At 40.4% G+C, this 18,447-nt stretch overlaps 2 pseudogenes; one reads left to right on the top strand and one right to left on the bottom strand.

Annotated features, from left to right (window-relative positions):
• Positions 1–3,335: 3,335 nt before the first annotated feature.
• On the top strand, positions 3,336–4,048 carry LOC136145485 (aminoacyl tRNA synthase complex-interacting multifunctional protein 1 pseudogene; annotated as a pseudogene).
• A 166-nt stretch (positions 4,049–4,214) lies between these two features.
• LOC136145927 (WD repeat-containing protein 82 pseudogene) lies at positions 4,215–5,148 on the bottom strand (annotated as a pseudogene).
• Between the last annotated feature and the right edge of the window lie 13,299 nt (positions 5,149–18,447).

Genomic DNA, 18,447 nt, shown 5'->3' with positions numbered 1-18,447 from the left:
GGGTTTGAACTGTGTGGGTCACTTTTATGCAGTATTACTATATGTAATAAATACTACAGTACTTCATGATCCACATTTGGTTGAATTTGTGGACGTGGAACTGTAGATTTCAGAGGGCTGTAAGGGGAATTTCTGTCAGCACAGGTTAGTACCTTAAACCCCCACATAATGTTCAAAGTTCAGCTGAATTGTCTGTCTTTGTCTTCTACTTGAAATAGACTTAACCTTTGGACAATTTTGGTCTGATTCCCTGTATTCGTTTTTGTTTCATTCCCTAAAAGTCCATAGTGTTTCTGAGTAAAATGAGATCTCACATAAAAATATAGTGTGTGATTTTTTTAATAGTTTTATTCTCTTAAGTTTTTAAAATTTTTTTGATAGCATCTTCCAAGTTGGCATTATGTTTCCCAAATAAAGACTATACTGTGAGTACTAGCATAGTTTCTCTTTATTAGAAAGTGAACCCATTCAGATTACAGATCAAGTTTTTTAAAACTTTGACTATGGTGCTAATGGTTACTTAGGTTTTCCTGACAGAGATTCTACCTGCCTTCTTTGAAATCTGCAGAGTCTAACACATTACCCCCACCTATGATCTAGAAAGCAAAAGTTAATATATTGAACTGGTACTGGGGGAAATTATTCTGTTGAAAACGTGAGATAAATCAGACTCTCCTCACCAAAGTAGACCGTTTACATTTTGATAACTGAGAAGTGCAACACAGTGCTAGAAATAGATGTCACTGGCATGTTAGTGTATGCAAGGCTATACACTGTATGTTTATGCATTAGAATAAGCTGGTAAGGAGGAAACTTTAATATGCAAAGATACCTGTACCCCAGCACTCTTAGCATTGTTTACAATAGCCAAGACATGGAAGCAAACTAAATGATTTATCAACAGACGAATGAATAAAGATGTGATATATATACATGGAATACTACTCAGCCATAAAAAGAATGAAATAATGCCGTTTGCCAGCAACAAGGATGGACCTAGAAATTATCCTATTAGGTAAATATGTGGAATCTGAAAAGATGATATAAATGAACTTATTTGCAAAACAGACCCACAGACATACAAAACAAACATGGTTACCAAAGGGGAAGGGAGGAGGGAATAAATTAGGTGTCTGGAATTAACATATATAGAAGAGATAAATAACAAGGACCTGTAAAGCACCAGGAAGTATATTCAATAGGTTATAATAACCTATAATGGGAAATAATTTGAAAAGGTATATATACATAATATGTGTATATAACTGAACCTATTGTACACTTGAAACACACAACATTGTAAATTATACTTCAATTTTCTTAATGGTTTAAAAAAAAGCTGGTAATACTAAATATTAAATGTGTAAGTTGCTTTGAGCATAATGAAAATAAGTTACTGAAATAAGCATGGTTCTTTTCCTCTAATGAATTAAAAGTAGCAGATGTTCAATGATAGCTTTTGAGTATGTATGTTCCATTAAGGTCAGCTATCAATCTGCTAGATGATAGCAATCACAGGGTATGATCTATTTGTTGGGGCAAGGAAGTTCAAATGAAACCCACCCAACTTTTCCTTACTGTTTTTAGGCAAAATTCATCATTCCCAGGTAATGTCAGAAAGGCCTGAAACTTAGACACACTTGTGAGTCACATTTCTGAGGAGACACTGGGCTAGATACTCAGGTTTGCATTTGTTCTACCATCAATGGTTACAACATTAGGAGGACCTATGATTACTCCATTCAAGAGAGCACTTAACATGCTGTGAATACTTTATTCACAAGAGATTTTTCTGTCTTGCTGTATCTACAGAGAGTCCAACTAAACCAAATTGTAAAGTTTAGTGTAAGAAAACTGGTAAATTGTTGAATTTTTCTTTTGCAATCATTTTTAGTGGCGGCATAATATATTAGTGAAAATGCAGGATATGGCATGGTATGCTACCAGTTGGGTTAAAGAGCAAAGTTTGGAAGATAAATCAACAGACTTTATGCATTTTCCCATTTATAAAAGTAATATATGTTTAGTGTACAGAAAAAGATAAAATGATAATTAAGCAAAATTAGTTTAAACAATCTCTTAAACTAATTTAAACTAATCTTCTCTTTTTTTATTTTTTGGCTGCACTAAGTGGCTTGCAGGGTCTTAGTTCCCTGACCAGGGATTAAACCTGCACCCTCAGCAGTAAAAGCTTGGAATCCTAACCACTTAGGCTTTTCCACTTAGATAGCCATCTGATCATGCTGAACATCTGTACCTGGAACCTCAACGTGAATGCATCCTTTTCCTCACAGCCTTGCCTCTGCCCTCATGTTCTCTATCAGAGAGCTACTGCTATTTACTCTCCTGGCTTGTCTTCCTACCTCTCTACTAGTTCTCATCAAGTTCATTGTCCCTATCGGCAGTCTGAAATAAATTTGACCTGTTTCCCTACCCCAAGGCCTTAAGTGATGACAACTTACTTCCAATTTCAAGACAGGGAGGGCTTAGGCCTCTTCATCAGTTCCCAATGAACTGTTACATAAAATGACTAGTAGCTTCCAGAATATACCTCTAGCTACTTACCCACTCCATTCTTCAGTCTATATTATACTCTTCCCCACACCTTGCCAAGTTTAACTGCCCTTCTAGCTAATTGGCCCAGTCATAGAGACTCAGGCTCACACTCATTGCCCCCAGACTGAATTAGACAGCCCCAGTTCCATGGCTCCAAGTATCACAGGTAATTCTGTATCACTGAATTCACTATTGTGCTGTAATCATCTGTCTTCCCTGATAAGCCAGGGACCAGAGCATACCCATATTTTAGGCTGTTTTTCCTAAGGGCTTCCCTGGTAGCTCAGCTGGTAAAGAATCCACCTGCAATGCAGGAGACCCTGGTTTGATTCCTGGGTTGGGGAGATCCCCTGGAGAATGGATAGATTACCCCCTCCAGTATTCTTGGGCTTCCCTAGTGGCAGAGACAGTAAAGAATTTGCCTGCAATGTGGGAGACCTGGGGTTGATCCCTAGGTTGGGAAGATCCCCTGGAGGAGGGCATGGCAACCCACTCCAGTATTCATGCCTGGACAGAGGAGCCTGGTGGACTACAGTCCATAGGGTCACAAGGAGCAGGACTGAGCAACTGAGCACACTTTTTCTAAACTTAGACACATAATATTTGTTCAGAATTTTTTGTTCATAAAATGAGAGGGTAGACTAAATCAATAAACTTTAAATGAGGGCTCCAAGGAAATATTAAGAACTGAGGGGAGGCACTCCTTACCTGCTCCCAGCTGAAGCTGTTGAGGTGCCTCAGTCCACTGATACATGATTTTATACCATTTCTTGGCAAAAATGGCAACCAGTGATGCTATTGATTGTAGCAGAAAGGTGCAGGAGCAGATCAAATTATTGAATATCTTAAGCAGAAAATTGCTCTAATTAAGGAGAAAGCAATTTTGCAGACAACTTTGCAAGAAGAGAAGAAACTTCAAGTTGAAAATGCTAAATTGAAGAAAAGTTGAAGGATTGAAATGAGCTAATTAAGGCAGAAATTAAAAATGGAGAAAAATATCATTTCTATCTGGTACTCCACTAAAAACTGATTCTACAGTTTCTGAAAATGAGCTACAATCCATACCAATAACAACCATATATTCTGGTGCTAAAGAGCAAATAAAGGAGGAAGAGGAGAAGAAGAAAAGATGAAAGAGAAAACTGAAAAGAAAGGAGAGAAAAAGGAGAAAAAACAGCAACCAGTAGCTGACTCGAAGTCTGTTGATGTTTCCCCGTCTGGATCTTTGAATTGGTTGTATCATCACTGCCAGAAAACACCCTTTGCAGATTCTTTGTATGTAGATGAAGTAGATGTTGGAGCCCTAAGAACAGTGGTCAGTGGCCTGGTGAATCATGTTCCTCTTAACAGATGCAAAATCAGATGGTGGTTTTACTTGTCTCAGGCAGTGGTAATGTGTGAAAGTTCACCAGAGAAAGTTGAAATCTTGGCACCTCCTAATGGATCTGTTACTGGAGACAGAATTACTTTTGTGAGAAGCTCAGCAAAGTAACTTTTTTCTTTTGAGCAGATGTATAGCACATTCTTGGGAAGACCATGCGGAAGGATGCTCTCCAGTCCAGTCCAATGATCCAATCCCACTATTATCTTGGTCCCCTCTGAATTTTTTCCTACTTGCCACCCCTTGCTGTACAGAAAACAGCCAAGCACCATGCAGGTCAGTCATCAATGGTGAGCAACCAGAAGGCCGTGTTAGAACAAGCGCTGGCAAAGGTCATGATCTTGGGGTTGAACTGCAAACAGGTAATGGGGCCTGTGTATTTGCCATCCAATACAGCTACTTTTATACCACTCTGTCTATTCCAGCATGGATTTTACCATCCTCTGAACCAATCATAATAAACTGGGAGTCTGGGGTAAACTAGGCCTCCAATGTGACAGCCTTGCTGTTAGCATAACCCTCAAACATATGCATCACTACTCCCTTGAATGCATCAGATGGATGAAGCTGCCATGGGTGGAGATGAGGATGAGCTTGCCATCATTGCTGAACTTAAGTCCTGTCCACTCACAAGTTCAATCATATTGTATCTTAAATGTTGCAAATGGCCCCGTATCAAAAGAGCAAAGATCATAAAGTTTGACCATTTCAGAATTGACACCTGCAGCAAAAATTAATCCTTCTGGATCAAAAGGACAAACTGGCTTGCTCTGTAGATGCATGAGACCCTGGCAGTTAGGAGAGCGGAGATCCCAGAGCCAAATAGTCTTATCAAGAGACCCAGAAATGAAAGTGTCATCCACAGGTGACATGGACAAGGCCACCACCCTTTTGCTATGTCCAGGAAAGTACCTGATATATTTGTTGTCATGCAACGACAGATAACGAATAGTATCGTCTCTTTTGTTAGAGCTGTAAACTACTGTTATTTGCTGCATGAGAGTATCTGATGAGATCCGTGCTGCCTTACTGTACAGGGTTCTCTTTGGTTTGCCCTCCTGGCAGTCATAGAGCATGATGGAGTCGTCATCGCTGCTCGAGATGACAATCTCGCCATTGGGACTGAAGCTGAAGCAGTTGATCTTGTCAGAATTTTCGCGGAACACCTTGGCGACGCGGAAGCACCGAGGCACGCTGTGGATCAGCTTCATGGTGGCGATTGCCTACCATGACAAGGAGCTGAATCCTAAGAAGATGATTTCAGAGCAGATCCAGCCTGATCTTTACACTAATGATGAATGCGCGACTACATACAAAGGCGCTCCCTTTGAGGTGAAAGGGAAGGGAGTGTGTAGGGCTCAAACTATGGCCAACAGTGGAATAAAATAAAAACACTTCAGTTTCTGAAATACATTAGAGAAAACAATAAGAAGAAATACATTTGTCACTCATACCTAAAATTAAAAAAAAAGAGAAAACTGAGAAAAGAGCCTAAGAGCTACATCAGAGCAGCACCTCTTTGTTTTGTTTGTAGGCTTGCAATTAAGTTTGGAAAGGTTTTTGTACTATTAAAAAAAAAAAAGGTGAGAAAATCACTGGACTAGATAATCTCTAGTACCCTTTAGTTTATAAATACAATTCAAGGGAAGAACCATATAGTCTTATTCATATCCAGCAAAGCTATATGACAGCAGAATACAGATTTGTCTTCATGACCCAACTAGATCACGGCACAAGCACCATACAGCAACTTTGACCTGAGTGCCGATTTAAACAAAATTTGCAGGAACAACAGCTTATAAGCTTCACTGAAGAGGTGATCAAAGGAAAGCCAGAGGAAAGGAAAGGACACACTTTTTCTTTTCCTTATAACTAAAAACACTCATCAATGCCTTGAAACCCCACCCAGGGAGTTGTTCGCACCCCCCCACGATGCCCTCTGATCTCCACCCCCAACACTCCCATCACTGGGGCACTGATTGCAGCTCCTGGTCTCTTCCAGAGGTGATGCAGAAGAAGGCAAGTAAGACGAGACACAAGTTTAAATCTGATCTAACCAAAGACAAACTGCAAGGTAATAAAAGCATACTGAAAACAGTCCCACCTGCTGCACTCACCTGAAAGCAATGCCTTATCTGTGGGGAAAGACCTTTACACTTAGTACTGTGCTAAAGGTGAGAAAGGAGACAAAGGCAAGATAAGATAGGAATAAATCACCTTTGTTATGTAAGAAACGCCAGAGCATTTTAGTTCCTTCTGTGTTTCAGCTGGGTCTTAGAGGAAGCGTTTAGGTCTTGAAGGGAATCTGCTGCTTTCTGGTGACCTTGGGCAAGTTTCTGAATTCTATGAGCCTAATTTTCCTATCAGACATCACCAGATGGTCAATACATTGATTATATTCTTTGTAACTAAAGATGGAGAAGCTCTACACAGTCAGCAAAAACAAGACTGGGAGCTGACTGTGGCTCAGATCATGAACTCCTTATTGGCAAATTCAGACTTAAATTGAAGAACATAGGGAAAGCCACTAGGGCATTCAGGTATGACCTAAATCACATCTCTTGATTATACAGTGGAAGTGAGAAATAGATTCAAGGGATTAGATCTAATAGACAAGAGTGTCTGAAGAACTATGGACGGAGGTTCATAACATTGTTCAGGAGGTGGTGATCAAAACCATCCCCAAGAAAAAGGAACACAAAAAGGCAAAATGGTTGTCTGAGAGGCCTTACAAATACCCGAGTAAAGAAGAGAAGCAAAAGGCAAAGGAGAAAAGGAAAGATATACCCATTTGAATGTAGAGTTCCAGTGAATGGCAAGGAGAGAGAAGAAACGCTTTGTAAGTGATAGTGCAAAGAAATAGAGGAAAACAATAGAACGGGAAAGACTAGAGATCTCTTCAAGAAAATTAGAGATACCAAGGGAATATTTCATGCAAAGATAGGCACAATAAGGAACAGAAATAGTATGGACAGAAGCAGAAGATATTAAGAAGAGATGGCAAGAATACACAGAAGAACTATACAAAAAGAGATCTTAATGATCCAGATAACCATAATGGTATGATCACTCACGTAGAGTCAGACATCCTGGAGTGTGAAATCAACTGGGCCTTAGGAAACATCATTACACACAAAGACAGTGGAGGTGATGGAATTCCAGCTGAGTATTTCAAATACTGATGGTGTTAAAGTGCTGTACTCAATATGTCAGCAAATTTGGAAAACTCGGTAGTGGCCACACGACTGGAAAAGGTCAGTTTTCTTTCCAATCCCAAAGAAAGGCAGTGCCAAAGAGTGTTCAGACTACTGCACAATTGCACTCATTTCACACACTAGCAAAATAATGCTCAAAACCCTTCAAGCTAGGCTCCAACAGTATATGAACCAATAAATTGCAGATGTACAAGCTGGATTTAGAAAAGGGAGAGGAACCAAAGATCAAATTCCCAACATCCATTGGATCTTAGAAAAAGCTAGAGAATTCCAGAAAAACTGCTTTATTGACTACGCTAAAGCCTTTGACCATGTGAATCACAACAAACTGTGGAAAAATCCTTAAAGAGATGGGAATACCAGACCACCTTACCTCCACCTTATCACCTTACCTCCTGAGAAACCTGTATGCAGGTCAAGAAGCAACAGTAGAGAAATATCAATAACCTCAGATATGCAGATGACACCATCCTTATGGCAGAAAGTGAAGAGGAACTAAAAAGCCTCTTGATGAAAGTAAAAGAGGAGGGTGAAAAAGTTGGCTTACAGCTCAACATTCAAAAAGTAAAGATCATGGCATCTCGTCCCATCACTTCATGGCAAATAGATGGAGAAACAATGGAAACAGTGACAGAATTTATTTTCTTGGGCTCCAAAATCACTGTGGACAGTGATGGCAGCCATGAAATTAAAAGATGCTTGCTCCTTGGAAGAAAAGTTATGACAAACATAGACAGTATATTAAAAAGCAGAGATATTACTTTGCATACAAAGGTCCATATAGTCAAAGCTATATGGATGTGAGAGCTGGGCAAGTGGAGAAGGTTTTTCCAGTAGTCATGTACGGATGTGAGGGCTGGGCAATGGAGAAGGCTGAACCCCAAACTTCCTACTGTTATGCTGGAGAATATTCTCGAGAGTCCCTTGGACAGCAAGGAGATCAAAACTGTCAATCCTAAAGAAAATCAACCCTGAATCTCCATTGAAAGGACTGATGCCGAAACTGAAGTTCCAATACTTTGGCCACTGATAAAAAGAGCTAACTCATTGGAAAAGACTCCTGATGCTGGGAAAGATTGAAGGTGGGAGGAGAAGGGAACAGTAGCTGATGAGATAGTTGGATGGCATCCCCGACTTGATGGACATGAGTTTGAGCTTGAGGAGACAGTGAAAGACAGGCAAGCCTGGTGTGCTGTGGTCCATGGGGTTGCAAAGAGTTGGACACAACTAAGTGACTGAACAGCAACAACAATATTCCTGTTAGTCTCTTCAGAGAGACTAATAATACCTATCTCACAGATAAGAAATAAGGTAAATGCCACCAACTCCATGACATATACTACACACTATTCCTTCCTTTGCAGTGGTAGAAAGACATTTAAATGTCTTTTAGGTGGTATATAATTTTGTTCTTATCTGACGGTAACAATCTTTTGTTAATTAAATTGATAATTCTAATGACACCAGTTTTTTCTCAGTTTACCAGTAACAAAGAATTGATGTGTTTACTAACAGAGCATCAAGGCAGTACTAAACTTCAGCAATAATGCCAGGAGTGATAGATCCGCATTTATTGACATTCTCAAATGCCCAACTCATAATTTATTTAGAATCTAGATTCAGGTTGCGGTTACCCTGAAATCACTTGCATAACTTAGTTAACTGTTTGTGTAACTTGCAGATGAGATGTCAGAGACAACTGAGTGATTTTATTAAGTTGAAAACACCTCATTACTGACCAATTTCACTGTAAAGTAGTCACTTTATATCTAGGCTAACTAAGAGCAAATGTGAAAATGCATGATTTATAGCAATGAGTTCAGTGTGTTTACTGTTAGCTTCACAGATTTGTGTGCATTGTTTTAGTTAACCTTGTTTCAACTGCCATGAAATAATTGAGAATTATCTCACAACCTAGTTTGCGTTAAGCAAAACTGGTGATTAGAATAGCCAAATATATTGCGAATGCACTATTCAAATGTTTTTTTCAAATGGCTGAATCTTTTAAAGCAAATTAGAACTTCAGTCATCCTAAGTGAAAAAATTACTAGACTTTCTGTAAAACAATTATCCTTCAATTAAAAAATGAATAAATTTGAAAAAAGGAAACAACAAGAAAGCAGTATTGTAACAAATTCAATAAAGATTTTTTTAAATGGAAAAAAAAATCACTAGACTGGCCTATCTCTAACATATATTTTTGAGCAGTCAGAATTTAGTTCAAATTAGACTTTACTCATGATGGTTAACTGTGTTAACTTGGCTGGGACTTCCCAGGTGGCATAGTGGTAAAGAATCTGCCTACCAATGCAGGAGACACCAGAGACGCAGATTCAATCCCTGGGTTGGAAAGATTCCCCTGGAATAGGAAGTGACAACCCACTCCAGTATACTTGCCTGGAGAACTCCATGGACAGAGGAGCCTGGGGGGCTAGAGACCATGGGGTCCACAAAGAGCCAGATATGATTGAGCACGTACACGCATGCACACAACTTGGCTAGTCTATGATGCCCAGTTGTTTGGTCAAACAGTAGTCTAGATGTTGCTGTGAAGGTATTTGTGTTATGTGATTAACATTTGCAAGTCAGTTGACTTGAAGCAAAACAGATTACTCTTTATAAGGAGGGTAGGCCTCATCCACTAAGTTGAAGATGAGGTTTCTGCAAGAAAGAAGCAGTTCTGCCTCAAGACTCCAACATATCAATATAAACCCTGCCTGAGTTTTCAACCTGCTGACCTGCCTTGTAGACTTCAGACCCAAGAGTGCAACTTTTACCTGAGTTTCTAGCTGGTCAACCATGACTTCAGGCTCACCAGTCCCCACAAATGTGTAAGCCAATTCTGAATCTCTCATTATCTATCTGTCTAGAGAGAAGATATAGATATATAGATATCTATAATTCCCCAAAGATTTATTCTGTATTCAAAGATTACACGTATCTCTATCTGTATCTCCTATTGGTCTGTTTCTCTGGAGAACTCTAACACCCTACTATATTCTAATTATTAGTACATATGAGACTTTAAAAGTTCTACTTCATTTTTGTAATTAAATGACAAATCCCTTCTTGATTTAGTTCAATACTTAATACTTGATCTGATATGGCTACCTGGGCTTCAGTTTCTGAAGTATCTCTGACAGATACTTCAGCCATGAAATATAATACTTTCACCAATATGCATCCCGTTGTTCCAGACAAAACCTGAAATAGCTTTTTATCTAATCTCTGAAATAAGATTTCATCAGAGGTTATGAGATGGACAAAGAGGAAAGATTAACACAATTAATCCTTCTACTCCCAAAGATACCAAAGTCAATGTGAAATTTAGGAGAAGAGCATAACCTAGTGATTTTATGCAAAATCAATTCCACTGACCACAAGATTTTTTAAAATAATTTTTAAATTAATTTAACAGAAGTAATCTGAAGTCATTATCCTGGGGGAAATATATTTGGGGAGAAACAAAACCCTCAAGCATTGTAGCTAATGGAATATTTGACCTGCCCAGTCTCCAGTTCCTGATTTCTCTCCAAAGACAACCACGATTTTCAGTTTAGTGTATATCCTTCTGATCTTTTTTTTAAGCATTTACATTCATATAGCTGTTCCTGTGGAAATATTGCAAAACTTAAGTTCCAGAATCTATAGGCAAACTGCCTGAGTTTAAATCCTAATTTTGTGACTTAGGCAAGACACTCAACTTCTCCATGCTGTTTTCAAGTCTGTAATATGGGAATGGTAATTACAGTACCCAAGTCATGGAGATGTTTTGAGTGTCAGTGAGTTCACCTATGTAAAGTGCTTGGAGAACAGTGTCTGGTATGGCACATAGTAAGTACTACAAAGTATCGTCTATGTGTTAGTCACTCAGTCACGTCCTGACTCTGCAACCCCATGGACTGTGCCTGCCAGGCTCCTCTGTCCATGGAATTCTTCAGGCAAGAATACTGGAGTGGACAGCCATTCCCTTCTTCAGGGGATCTTCCTAACCCAGGGATCAAACCCAGGTTTCCTGCATTGCAGGGAGATTCTTTACTGTCGGAGCCACTAGAGAAGCCCTAGCTATTATCTTTTCACCTCCTTTTTGAAAACCATATATGGCATCCTACTACTATATGTTACTTTGCAAATCTATTTAGAACAGGGACTCTCTTGTGGCCCAGTGGCTAAGACTGTTCTCTCAACACTGGGGACCAGGTTCAATGCCTGGTCAGGGAACTAGATCCCCCATGTCACAACTAAGAGTTCACATGCTGCAACTCAAGATCCCTCATGCCACAACTAAGGCCTGGCCCAGCTAAATAAAAAAATTTTTTTTAATTTGCCTAACCCACTCGTGTATTTTGGAAATCTTTCTGTAATATTACAAATAAAATCTACCTCTTCTTTTTTCAACTATTTCAAGTCTCATTTTCCATATAGTGATTTCAATCTACTCCTCAGTACCTAAAAGAAATATCTACATTTATTTACCCAAATAGTTCACTTTTTCTGTATGGTTCAGTGAATTAATGTACCTGGGACCTCAGGGTGGGGGAGGGAAGTGCTTGGTGAACTAAAAAGCATCATGGAAATATTTGTATAGATGTCTTCACACCTTAGGTATCAAGTGGAGAAGGAGATAAGACTCCGCCTTATCTGGGTCATACCCTTTACTACCCTAGGTAGCCTCCATTCATTTTTGAGGCTTGGTTTTCATTTACTAAAAGTGGTGACTCACTAAAGATGCAAGCAGTCTTTGGCAAAGCTACCATACTCTGACTGTTCTGTTTTCCCCTTCTTCCACTTGAGTTGCGGCCTCACTGCCTTGAATGAAGCAGCATGTATCTTTAAAGAAAAGCAAGGGAGGACAAATGATTGGCATGGTTGAAGGTGATGTTTACACTGCAGCTCTACTTCCTTTTGAAGTTCCCCTTTGAGGGCATCTCCTCTTTTGGACCCAAAAAGGCTTAGGAAGTGCTGCCACCTCATCTGGTGCTATTGGAGCCCGCTGCAGAGGGCCAGGTGAGAGAGCAAGGCAGGGCGCGAGGGAGGCGAGGGAGGCTGCTGCTCTGATCTTCCTTATGTTACCCTCAGGCTGTTCTTTAAGTAGACACAGCACCTGGTGCAGTTCCTAGTAGTGCAAAGCAGGCATTTGGCAAATGTTTGCTGATTAAATAAATGAATCAATTAAACCTTTACTTGCCATAGCAGAAGAGAGTATATTTTCACATCATAAAAAAGTGGGGAAAAGTGTTCTGTATTATCAGCGTCTATTTTTATATCTCTCCCGCTTCCCTCTCTTAGATCCTCATCCTATGACATTAACTCTTAGGAGCCAAAAAAAAAAAAAAAAAAACTCTTAGGAGCAGAAATTCTGTCTTATCTATCTTTGTGTCTCTAGCCCTAGGACAGTATCTGCTCATAAAAGTTAATGAGCAAATGAATAAATAATTTTAGCTACATTAGGTTTGTGGTAAAGCAATACTTACTTTTTATTGATAGGTTAAATCCAGAAACACAGAAGCCCCTAAGAGAGCTCCAAAAGGCAGAGGACCTGAGGTGAGGCTCACTCTAGCTTCCTCCGGGGAAAACTCACCTTTATGAGTCTGAGTCAGACTAGTCAGTCTGTGAATCCTCTAAGTATTGGGAAACAAGGCAGATGCTCCTGGGGCATTCTGTTCTTTTGCCATCCACCAAGCTGCGAAGTACTCTTCAATCTTAGTCAATCAAGTCTTTGAACTGGTATTTCTTCCCAGTCACAAGTCTGAACTGATGCAATGGTGTTCTAGAGGTTATAGGAGAAAAGTTGCTGGCAATCATATCTGAAAGACCCAATCCTTACTTCTGTTTATGTGCCAAAGGTTTTTCACAACAATCAGCCTTCTCAAGAAGTGTACCCACAGCTTGCCTGACCAGGCCTCAGTGAGAGTCAGAGGGTGAAGCCATGGTCAGGCAGAAAACACTGTTTGCTCCCTTGAGAAAATAACATCACTGTCAGCACACTTGCCAGGGTGCTCAGAGGACAAAAAACGTATACCGTGCCTTAGAAGAAAGAAGAACAGAAGTCTGAGTCCTGGTGAGAGTTTTCAAGTGGATCCCAAGGCTAAATAAATGAATGGTGTGTCTCTTCATACAAATTTCCAGCAAAGGAAAAGGATGGGACACTCAAGTGGGCCCAGCAAAGACACTGAATTTTCACTTTTACAAATGGCACTGTGAATGTGAGAGCTGAAAGTCGGGAGGAAAGTTAAAATGGTGCAGTAGCAAACAATCACTTCCTTTGCTTCCCACATCTTGCAGTGCTCACATTTGTCTAACTTGGCAGAAAGGAGGTCAGCAGCAGAATACAGGATCCAAATCCATTTCATACACCAGATGTGAGTTCCCAGAGAATCCTGTGGGAGATAGGACTGATCTGATGTGTTGGGGCAGAAGGAAAGGCAACTCAAAGAGAGGAAAAGAGCCAAAATAGCATTTTTCAAATAAAGAATTCCTCCCCTGCCTTCATTCCTAGGAGGAGAAGCTTTTATTTTCGTGAGGAGATCACAGGAAAATTTCCTGGTGTAAACTACAAGCTCTTCCACATTGATTCTTCAGAGGATGTTCCAAACTCCAACTCTGCCCTGCCCTATGTCGTTTTGGATGTGGTATTTGAAATAAGAGTATTTAACATTTCCCTCTGTGCTGGCTTTGTGCCTGTACATTAACTTGGCAGTCACCAGGACTTCCATTGCATTTACCTTCAGCCAGGCCTTAACCTTGCTAAAACAAATCATATATTGTGAACTTCACATAAAGAAAAGATAATTTCACAAAAGTTTTACCCTTTTAGAACTTAGATAAATTATGGCCCTAGGCTATTCAAAAGTCGTACTCTTTATGTGGTGGTGGTTTAGTTGTTAAGTTGTGTCTGAGACTCTTTGCGACCCTAAGGACTGTAGCCCACCAGGCTCCTCTATCCATGGGATTTCCCAGACAAGAATACTGAAGTGGGTTGCCATTTCCTTCTCCAGCTGATATTCCTGACTCTGGGATCATCCTGCATGTAGGCTGATTCTTTACAGATGAGCCACCAGGGAAGCCCCATACTCTTTGCATATCCCCTCAGAACAGGGCCTAAGCTTATGGGGCTCCAAAGATGGGTTTCTTACCTGGGCATCTACCAAGAGCTGAGGGAGTCAAGTAATAACTCACTGCAAAGAGTAAGGAAGACACCCTCTCTGCAAGCTCTCAATCCTGTCAAAACATACCTCATAAAGACATGAACACTCTTGTTCAACACAGCCTCTTTGAGACCAAATGGAGCAGTTACATATTCAAACCATATAATCAAGAATATAATATATAGAAATTCTTTTTTTCCCAATAAACCTGCAACCCAATTAAATCTCTATTTTGAACTTGCATTTCCCTTCATAATGGATGTAAATTGGCCCCAGATTCTTTGTAGCTAATCACACTGAGGTGAAATCCATTTCTGCACTCCCTGAATATGGAACGGTCCTTGGACTTGCTTTGACCAAGAGAATGTAGTAGAAGGACCAAGTGACTTCTGGTCTTCACCTCAAGAGGCCTCACAGCTTCTGCTCTTATCTTTTTGGAAAGTTTCTACCATTCTGTGAAAAAGACTGTGGCGGTCAAGTTCAAGTTCAGTCACTTAGTCGTGTCCGATTCTTTGCTACCGCATGAACCACAGCACGCCAGGCCTCCCTGTCCATCAACAACTCCCAGAGTTTACTCAAACTCATGTCCATCGAGTCAGTGATGCCATCCAGCCTTCTCATCCTGTGTCGTCCCCTTCTCCTCCTGCCCCCAATCCCTCCTAGCATCAGGGGTTTTTCCAATGAGTCAACTCTTTGCATGAGGTGACCAAAGTATTGGAGTTTCAGCTTCAGCACCAGTCCTTCCAATGAACACCCAGGACTGATCTCCTTTAGGATGGACTGGTTGGATCTCCTTGCAGTCTAAGGGACTCTCAAGAGTCTTCTCCAACACCACAGTTCAAAAGCATCAATTCTTCGGCGCTCAGCTTTCTTCATAATCCAACTCTCACATCCATACATAACCACTGGAAAAACCATAGCCTTGACCAGATGGACCTTTGGTGGCAAAGTAATGTCTCTACTTTTTAATATGCTATCTAGGTTGGTCATAACTTTCCTTCCAAGGAGTAAGCATCTTTTAATTTCATGGCTGCAGTCACCATCTGCAGTGATTTTGGAGCCCCCCAAAATAAAGTCTGACACTGTTTCCACTGTCTCTCCATCTATTTCCCATGAAGTGATGGGACCAGATGCCATGATTTTAGTTTTCTGAACGCTGAGCTTTAAGCCAAATTTTCACTCTCCACTTTCACTTTCATCAAGAGGCTTTTTAGTTCCTCTTCACTTCCTGCCATAAGGGTGGTGTCATCTGCATATCTGAGGTTATTGATATTTCTCCCGGCAATCTTGATTCCAGCTTGTGCTTCTTTCAGCCCAGCGTTTCTCACGATGTACTTTGCATAGAAGTTAAATAAGCAGGGTGACAATATACAGGCTTAATGTACTCCTTTTCCTATTTGGAACCAGTCTGTTGTTCCATGTTCAGTTCTACCTGTTGCTTCCTGACCTGCATACAGATTTCTCCAGAGGCAGGTCAGGTGGTCTGGTATTCCCATCTCTTTCAGAATTTTCCACAGTTTATTGTGATCCACACAGTTTAAGGCTTTGGCATAGTCAATAAAGCAGAAATAGACGTTTTTCTGGAACTCTCTTGCTTTTTCGATGATCCAGCAGATGTTGGCAATTTGATCTCTGGATCCTCTGCCTTTTCTAAAACCAGCTTGAACATCTGGAAGTTCTCAGTTCACGTATTGCTGAAGCCTGGCTTGGAGAATTTTGAGCTTTACTTTACTAGCGTGTGAGACGAGTGCAATTGTGTGGTAGTTTGAGCATTCTTTGGCATTGCCTTTCTTTGGGATTAGAATGAAAACTGACCTTTTCCAGTCCTGTGGCCACTGCTGAGTTTTCCAAATTTGCTGGCATATTGAGTGCAGCACTTTCACAGCATCATCTTTCAGGATTTGAAATAGCTCAGCTGGAATTCCATCACTTCCACTAGCTTTGTTCGTAATGATGCTTCCTAAGGCCCACTTGACTTCACATTCCAGGATATCTGGCTCTAGGTGAATGATCATACCATCATGATTATCTGGGTCGTGAAGATCTTTTTGTACAGTTCTTCTGTGTATTCTTGCCACCTCTTCTTAATATCTTCTGCTTCTGTTAGGTCCATACCATTTCTGTCCTTTATTGAGCCCATCTTTGCTTGAAGTGTTCCCTTGGTATCTCTAATTTTCTTGAAGAGATCTCTAGTCTTTCCCATTCTGTTGTTTTCCTCTATTTCTTTGCACTGATCACTGTGGAAGGCTTTCTTATCTCTCCTGGCTATTCTTTGGAACTCTGCATTCAAATGGGAATAGCTTTCCTTTTCTCCTTTGCTTTTTGCTTCTCTTCTTTTTACAGCTATTTGTAAGGCCTCCTCAGACAGCCATTTTGCTTTTTTGCATTTTTTTCCCATGGGGATGGTCTTGATCCCTGTCTCCTGTACAATGTCATGAACCTCCATCCACAGTTCATCAGGCACTCTGTCTATCAGATTTAGTCCCTTAAATCTATTTCTCACTTCCACTTTATAATCATAAGGGATTTGATTTATACCTGAAATAGCCTAGTGGTTTTCCCTACTTTCTTCAATTTAAGTCTAAATTTGGCAATAAGGAGTTCATGATTTGAGCTACAGTCAGCTCCCAGTCTTATTTTTGTTGACTGTATAGAGCTTCTCCATCTTTGGATGCAAAGAATATAATCAATCTGATTTTGGTGTTGACCATCTGATGATGTCCATGTATAGCATGTAAAGTAACGCTAGCAAAGTAATGCTCAAAATTCTCCAAGCCAGGTTTCAACAATATGTGAACCATGAACTTCCAGACGTTCAAGCTAGTTTTAGAAAAAGCAAAGTAAAAAAATTGCCAACATCCAGTGGATCATCAAAAAAGCAAGAGAGTTCCAGAAAAACATCTATTTCTGTTTTATTGACTATGCTAAAGCCTGTGACTGTGTGGATCACAACAAACTGTGGAAAATTCTGAAAGAGATGGGAATACCAGACCACCTGACCTGCCTCTGGAGAAATCTGTATGCAGGTCAGGAAGCAACAGGTAGAACTGGACATGGAACAACAGGCTGATTCCGAATAGGAAAAAGAGTATGCCAGGATATACATTGTCACCCTACTTATTTAATTTATGTGTAGAATACATCATGAGAAACGCTGGGCTGGATGAAGCACAAGCTGGAATCAAGATTACCAGGAGAAATATCAATAACCTCAGATATGCAGATGAAACCATCCTTATGGCAGAAAGTGAAGAGGAACTAAAAAGCCTCTTGATGAAAGTGAAAGAAGAGAGTGAAAAAGCTGGCTTAAAACTCAACATTCAGAAAACAAAGATCATGGCATCTGGTTCCATCACTTCATGGTAAATAGATGGAGAAACAGTGGAAACAGTGTCAGACTTTATTTTTGGGGGCTCCAAAATCACTGCAGATGGTGACTGCAGCCATGAAATTAAAAGATGCTCACTCCTTGGAAGAAAAGCTATGACCAACCTAGACAGCATATTAAAAAGCAGAGACATTACTTTGCCAACAAAGGCCCATCTATTCAAAGCTATGGTTTTTATAGTAGTCATGTATGGATGTGAGAATTCAACCATAAAGAAAGCTGAGCGCCAAAGAATTGATGCTTTTGAACTGTGGTATTGGAGAAGACTCTTGAGAGTCCCTTTGACTGCAAGGAGATCCAACCAGTCCATCCTAAAGGAAATCAGTCCTGAATGTTCATTGGAAGGACTGATGCTGAAGCTGAAACTCCAATACTTTGGCCACCTGATGCGATGAAGTGACTCATTTGAAAAGACCCTGATGCTGGGAGGGATTGGGGGCAGGAGGAGAAGGGGACGACAGAGGATGAGATGGCTGGATGGCATCACCGACTCAATGGACATGAGTTTGAGTAAACTCTGGGAGTTGGTGATGGACAGAGAGGCTTATGCTGCAGTCCATGGGGTCACAAAGAGTCGGACACGACTGAGTGACTGAAGGGAACTGAACTGTTTTCCTTCAGATCACCTTTTTGAATGATGTATACTGTTATATCTCTGGTTTACATAGAGGAATGGTAGAGGAAACTACTGACAGAATCCACTATCATGTTTATTGAGGAACATTAAAGATGTCCCTGTGGCACTTGATATCCACACAT

Source organism: Muntiacus reevesi, chromosome 13, assembly GCF_963930625.1.
Source record: "Muntiacus reevesi chromosome 13, mMunRee1.1, whole genome shotgun sequence".
Classification (NCBI taxonomy): Eukaryota; Metazoa; Chordata; class Mammalia; order Artiodactyla; family Cervidae; genus Muntiacus; species Muntiacus reevesi.
This window is presented reverse-complemented; position numbering and strand designations above follow the sequence as displayed.